The sequence below is a fragment of the Myotis brandtii genome, unplaced genomic scaffold (assembly GCF_000412655.1).
Source record: "Myotis brandtii unplaced genomic scaffold, ASM41265v1 scaffold103, whole genome shotgun sequence".
Classification (NCBI taxonomy): Eukaryota; Metazoa; Chordata; class Mammalia; order Chiroptera; family Vespertilionidae; genus Myotis; species Myotis brandtii.
In genome coordinates, this window is record NW_005353460.1 from 1,816,369 (window position 1) to 1,822,368 (window position 6,000).

General features: G+C 36.2%; 1 protein-coding gene across 7 annotated transcripts in view; it reads right to left on the reverse strand.

Moving 5' to 3' along the window:
• The window catches only part of WHSC1L1 (Wolf-Hirschhorn syndrome candidate 1-like 1), a 102,921-nt gene that overhangs the window by 96,495 nt on the left and 426 nt on the right, over nt 1-6,000 (reverse strand). The window contains exon 1 of one of the 7 annotated variants that reach the window (XM_014536320.1): nt 5,779-5,848. The exons of the other annotated variants lie outside the window; for them this stretch is intronic. The gene's annotated coding sequence lies outside the window, so the exon portion shown is untranslated. Of the gene's footprint in view, nt 1-5,778; nt 5,849-6,000 lie in introns of those variants that run through there. 7 annotated transcript variants of the gene reach the window in all.

Sequence of the window (6,000 nt, forward strand, 5' to 3'; positions counted from 1 at the left end):
CTCGCGAGCCTCGGTTTGCCAACCACTGGTCTAGATGATCCTTTTGATAATAACATAAAAAAACTAGTCATTCAGTTTTTACATCCGCTGAACCCTCAGGGCTATTAATTTTTAGGTTATTTTTCAGCATACTTTTATTCCTAAAGTCCAAATACCAGGAAGGCAATACCAGCTACCCTAATGGGGCTATTTCTGCAGCTTTTCTTAAAGAGTTTATTACTTGGGTGGTGCCTACATGATGTTCACTTTCTAATTATTTGTTTGTACTGTACATTTAGGTTTTATGGTCTTTTCTTTATAACAAGTTTCACAACTTAAAAGTTTTTTAAATGCTTATTTTAAAAAGTTTTTGGGTGTGTTTTTTGTTTGTTTAAAGTGCAACTTTCTTAAGACTCCACAACTAAGATGTCAGAAACACAAAACTCAACAGATGCAATACTGTCTTGGCTATGGCCAAAATGCCACTGCGCAAGTCTCCATATGACACTTCTTAATTTCCTTCTTCATCTCAAATCAATTTGATGAGCTAAATTTTGCTTTACCCACAAAATCTCAGGAAGCCACACAGTTCTTAAATTTAAAATATCTACTTATATATTTCAAGGCCCTTGAATATAAGTTATACCAAAATAAGAAATAGCATGTTCTATGGCAGAAAAATGCTCTATCCTTACATTAAAAATTAATGTTTGTCTATCAAGGTAAGGATAAAGCAGGCTATGAAGAAAAAGTCAAGAAACACCTACCCACATATATATTTTTAACCTTCTAAAAAGTATTCAGACTGAAATCTGAAAATCTAATTATACTTAACATGACAGTCTATTAGGCCTCAGGAGTTCCTCAAGTAGCTTAGGTGAAATAATTCTTGTGCTTTCTTACTTCACATTACAAAGCAAAAGAGTTGAGTTATTGTGTGGGAATTCTATCAACATTTCAGAAGGTATAATATAAACTCGAGGTATTATTATTATATAATAATATATTCCTATGATTAAAAATGGAAACTGTATGAATATAAAAAACTTTCATTTTCATTTTCACTTTCTCCTCAATACAGCCCTAAATCCAGATGAAAAAGGGAACTTAGTAAGGAAAGAGTTATCATTTGTAGATGAATCAACTATGACACAGATCCACATTGAAATATTTAAAAAAGCCAAGAACCCATTTTCAAATTCAAAATCTTGTCAATAAACAGATGTACCTTAGGAGTAACAACACACATCCATCTAGTAAAAAACTGAACATTCTCTAAATTCACAAAACTGAAAATATGCCTTTAACCTTCTTTTCATGCCACACTAAAGAGGCACAACATGAAACAGAAGTGTTTAAACGTATTTATTAAGCACTTAGTAAGGTCAACAATAAAAACCAAAAACAAAACTCGGTAAGCTTTTTAAAAAATGTGTAGCCATCATATAATCAATTTTTTAAATTTACAATTATTAGTATTTATAAAAATATTAGCTTTAAGAAATAAAGCTCATCATTCATTGAAAACTCAAACGCTGGACATATTTATTAACAAAGGAATAAATCACCTTAGTTGCTCTTTCAAATATGACAGACTCCACTTAAAGTACAACTAAACACAGCATTTCATCAAGAAGCAGATTTTATGGATACCAAATTCTAAACCTTTTTAAAGCTTTAATGATTTTAATTTTTTAAGTGTCTAAAATAGACTACCTTTGCCCTAGCTGGTTTGGCTCAGTGGATAGAGCGTTGGCCTGAGGACTGAAGGGTCCCAGGTTTGATTCAGTCAAGGGCACACTTGATCCCCAGTGCGGGGTGTGCAGGAGGCAGCCGATCAATGATTCTTCCTCATCACTGATGTTTCTATCTCTCTCTCCCTCTCCGTTCCTCTCTGAAATCAATAAAAATATACTTAAAAAAAATAAAATAGACTACCTTTTTGTTTTTTAAAGAACCCAATAAATAAATACCCATAACTTATTTTCTTCCTGATAGACAAAAATAATAAAAAATAATCAACAGTGCCTGCTACGATTATTTAAAAACTTTTTAATGAGGTATTTTTAGTTCATTTTTAAAAATTTACCAGTGTCTCAATTTTCTTTCCAAGTTGTTTTCCAGGACCATAATGAATCTCTTACTTTTTTATTTCATTGCTATCTTATTTCATTGATAATTTTATTAAAATAGGAAAAATTCTGCCCCAAACCACTTTATTACACAAAACACAAACTTCCAAGATACTTGGAAATGCCTAGCTGATGTGGCTCATGGTTTGATTCCCACTCAGGCACATGACCAGGTTGCAGGCTCCATCCCCGGTGCAGTGTAAGGGGCATGCAAGAGGCAGCCAATCAATGATTCTCTCTCATCATTGCTGTTTCTATCTCCCTTCCTCTCTGAAATCAATAAAAATATATTTTTAAAAAAGATACTTGGACATGATTAATTTATGTATGCAAAAATATTCTGTGCATATGCTATATATAAATCATAGTAAATAAAATATGAAAAAGTAGAAGCATAATCCTTTACCTCACTACAACTTAATCCTCTTGCATTCATTATACTAAACGTGCCTAATCTTGAGAATTCCCCCTCACCTTGAGCTTTCACAGAGAGCTCAAATACTTTCATAATAATGATGTAATGTGATGTGGTGTAAAGAACCAGGTAACAGGGTGTCTCCAAAACCTCAGTTTTCTCTCTTGTAAAATATAGCTGTACTGTATCTCCTCTATTTAAATAGGCTGTTAGGGAACTGCTCAATGACTTATAACAGCAAAAACCTGTTAACATCCTAATGTGAACCAACATTCCAAACAATGAAATACTATATGACCCTTAAAAAAAAAGCTATAGATTTATAAGTGTTCATTTGGAAGGATGTCCCAGATAGCCTGTTAAAACAAAAATGCAAAATGCATAGTATGGCCCAATTTAAGACAGATATACATATATGTACAGAAATATTCTAGGACACACAAGAAACTTCAAATGATCATCAGTGGGAAATAGGGTAACTTTTTAAAACCTCTTAGTCTTTTATAATCATTGGAAAAAAATAATGAACATGTATTATTTTAGTGAATTTTAAAAAAACCTAAAAGTAAAGATCTACTGATTCAGGTTATATAATTAGAAAAAACCTGGGTTCAAATACTGGTTTTGCTATTTACTGTATGTGATGTTGTTAAGCTACTTAAACCTCAATTTTTCCATCTGTAAAAAGGAGTTAATAGTACTAACCTCACACAACTGTCTGGAAGGTGAAGAAAACCATACATGTAAGACACTCAGCTTAGCCTATTTTAAGAGGACAACTATTATCAGCTATAACTATGATTATTGTGAATGTTATTATAAACTCCATAAACCGAGAGTATTTAGAAGCAGATTTGACAAATCACTCAAGGATGATCAATCTCAAAGACAACCAATTTCCTTTAACCAAAACTCAAAACTCATTCAACCGGGTCCACATAAGAGCATAAGGTTAAAAAAAAAAAAAGCTCTCACAGCCCTGGCCGGTTTGCTCAATGGTCAAAGCGTCGGCCTATGCACCAAAGGGTCACATGTTCAATTCCCGGGGGTCACAGGCTCTTGATCCCTGGCCCTGTTTGGGGCTCCTGGGGGAGGCAACCAATCGATATCTCTCTGTCTGTCTGTCTCTCCAGCCCTCCCTCCCTTCCATTCTCTCTAAAAAGCAATGGAAAAAATATCCTCGGGTGAGGATTTAAAAAAAAAAAAGCTCTCACAGGTAGCAGGTGGGCTGATGGATATGGTAATCAGAGTAAAGTTTGGGTTTTAATTATCATCTAACTAGAATAGTCTTCTTCACTATACGGATACCTATGCAAGACACCAGACTACTCATGACAACTGGGCAAGGGACCCTGATCTTCACAAAATGCTGTATACATAGGAATACACTATATTTTTAGTAATTCAAGCTGCCAATGTGAGTTGTTTATTTTAATATACAATAATTTTTCAGTTTCCTAAAAATGTATGGCACTAATAGTTCGTGCACATAATTTGCAATTTAATTACAAATAACATGTCAAATAAGTGGAGATATAAAAATGCAATCTGCATAAAAATAAATTCCAAAAATCTTCTCAATAGCTTTTTGAGTGGAACTTTTCCTCACAAAGTTTTCAAAAATTTGGGCTTAATTTTATCAAATCAAAACACTCCCAAGTTGTAAACGTGGCCTTTATACTAAAAGCACTCTCACAAAGTACCACTCTAACAATATTCAATTTCATTTTTTTCAAAAGATCAAGAACACATCCTAACTTCTATATAACCACTGAAAAAAAGTTGCATTAGGTAGATTAAGTCAGTATGTAGTGCAACTGGTTTGGGTCCATTATATTACAATTTTAACAAGCCTTCCTGGTATTAAAGAACAGTTTCAATATCGACATGATTAATTAAAGTTTAGAGTACTCCAATTATAATTATAAAACAAAACAAGAGGTCACACACATTTAATCCTTTTCAATATGAAAATAAGAGTCTCCACCTAATTTATCTACTGTAAATTTGTCAGGATTTAAACTGAATTTCATACCACACACATAATTACAATTGAATATACTGTAGCTTTCCTGAGAGTAACCTAAAGTTCCCACCAAAAATAGTGACACTTCAATGAGGCTCTGAGAACTGCATGCCTGCTTCATAGATTATTGCAGTATGCTGAACTGGTGGTGAAGCTTGTATTAAGCTAGCTACATGAAAGTGAAGCTTTCAGTTGTTACAGCGTTTATAAAAAAAGAAAATGCTTCTTAACCTATAAGTAAGAGCTATCAGAAACACACATTTTAAAATTCTACACACATTTTCTAATATTCAAAATACAGCAAGCAGATAATCTATGACAAGCAGATCTTCCTATCCCTTCTCACCCCCACACAATGCTTTGCCAAGAGCCCAAGTCCAAGTAAAATAACCGATGCAATTTCCTTGTTTACTTAAAGAATTGCAGAAAACATGTTGACTGCTTCCGAGGCCTCTGAAACCAATGAATATTTAAAAGATCTTTCATGGTCATGTTTGAAATAAGAGAGTAGTAATGATTCCTTCAAGCTAGAAAATATACAGTCCTAACTTTATAAAAAGGGTTAAATTTTACACTGCGGTTCATTAGCATGCCTAGTTTGCAACCAGAAGGAAGAGGAAAGAGGGAAGGGGGGGGGGGGCAGCAAAACACACAAGATGGAAAACATCACTACCTCCTTTTGGTGGTTAAGAATAATTTTAAATGACCTCAAGATGGAAGCGAAGAGTTCATGAATAGAAAGAAAGGGGGTTAACCATCTGAAATGGCCCCTTCCAGACTCATACTGCTGTCGGAGAGAAGGAATTTATTTACACTGCAGTGCCTGGCAGCAAACATGGCTGCCCCTGCCCCCTTTAAATCTGAAGAGTCTCCACTCCCTCACCAAGACCAACAAATTGTGGCCATGTCTCTCCCCGTCTTGCTACCATAACACGAACACTTCTCCCTCAAAATGGTAAAGCCCACGCCTCCCCATTTCACAACCACCGCAACAGCATAACCACTTGCTTCTCCATTCTCCAGCCTTGAAAGAAAAGGCACAGAATACACACACATACAGGAACAAAAGGCTTTCCCTTCCTAACACTTCAACAACCCCCGTCCCCGTCTTTCCCTCCCACTCCGTGAGGTCGGGTCGGCTGGTTCCCATCCGTGTCCACGTTCAGTGCATTTCCCTCCCTGTCCCCAAAACTAGGTCCTCCAGCTTCCTGCGTCTGTTTTCCTACCTTCCCCTGGCATCCTGTCTCCGTCATTTCGCCTCTTTTCCCAGCCCACCTTTCCCTCCACTCCCTCGTTTCTCCCTGGAAGCCCATTTCTCCATCCAATTCTCTCCCCTCTCCCCCGGAGTCCCAGTCCCCACCCGACACCCCCAAACCCATTTCCCAGTCCGCCCAGGTCTCGAAACCTAACTCGGCTCCGCGGGGCCTGCCCCTCCCCCGGCCCCTTCG